The following is a 1,405-nucleotide window of genomic DNA, read 5'->3' on the forward strand; positions in this document are numbered from 1 at the left end:
TGCCTCACAGACTAAAACTGGTAGTTGGTTCCACAGGAGAGGAGCCTGAGAACTAAAAGATCTGCCTCCCATTCTACTTGAAAAAGCAAAAATTCGATTCTAGCAGAAATTCTATTTCTCTCCAGGATGGAGTCACAGACACACAGGAACAGGAAAGGCGAAATAAAAGATAAAAACTTTTAGATAAGAGCATTCATTAAAATGTTCCAGTTAAGGTCCAGATCTGAGATAATCTGTGTTCACAGATATTTTCTATCCACTGATTGTTTGAGCTGCTTAGAGAAAGAAAATATTCTTTACAAATAGAAAAAAAAAATCTATAAGTCATAAATTTGGTGTAACTATTGACTCTTGGAACTAAATGCATTTGCATGTTGTGATTTCTAGATATTAATTGGTATTTAGAAATAGAAAAGAAACATGTGTTCTAACACATTTTATTCCATTGGTCTATCAAAATAAGTCTCCAAAGTATACATTAATATTTTGACTGTTATAAAACACAGAGACAATTCATGGTAGACGAGAAAGAAAAGCACATTTAGCTGCTTATTTAAATCCTTTAATTCAAGAAACCTCAGAATCAATAAAGCTGATTAATATTTATGATTTTGAGTTTTTAATATTTTGAAGCTGGTATATTCCTAGTTGAGGAAGTATTAAAAATAAATTTTCCATTCCTGTATGTTCTGTTGCTTTTTGTGTTACATATGTAAACTTATTGCAGTATAACCGCTCTGCTAAAACATACTTTATTACAATTATATTATCTTGATAACAGATTTTTTTTTATCATAGCATTTAGCTCCAATGTTACCTCTACATATTAATATCTATGCCAGCTTCACTGACAGAGCCTGTTGCATTTAATAATAATAATGGTTGCTTGAATCATGTTAAAAAAAAAAGAATAATGGAGCCTTTGGTTCTTTAACAAAGAAGCCAAACGACCCCCATTCCAAAGGGGGGGACCCGTTCGTCCGTCTGTTTCAATTTGCATGTTTTCTAAACTAAAACCAGGCTTTGTTGGGCTGCTGGATAAAACCTGGAACTGAAGGCTATTTCCGACATTTTGAATTGAAAGAGTTTCCTTGATGGGCAGAGAAACGTCTCAGTGTATTCTCATTATCAGTTCGTATGAAATCGTACGAAAAGTTACGTGCAGTAATTTCGTACGTTTTTGACGTTTTTTTTCGTTGTATTTTTACGTCTTGCCTCGAGACAAGATATCCTTGCGCATTCGCATCTTACGCACCATTCAATAACATAGAATTGAACATACAATTAACCCTAACCCTGACCCTAAGCTAAATCCATACCTAAACCTAACACCTGACCCTTGCCTTAAAATTACACTTAGCCGATCCCTAACCTTGACACTTGCCCTAAACCTAACTCTAGCCCT

The sequence above is a fragment of the Cyprinodon variegatus genome, unplaced genomic scaffold (genome assembly GCF_000732505.1).
Source record: "Cyprinodon variegatus isolate N-32 unplaced genomic scaffold, C_variegatus-1.0 Scaffold656, whole genome shotgun sequence".
Lineage (NCBI taxonomy): Eukaryota > Metazoa > Chordata > Actinopteri > Cyprinodontiformes > Cyprinodontidae > Cyprinodon > Cyprinodon variegatus.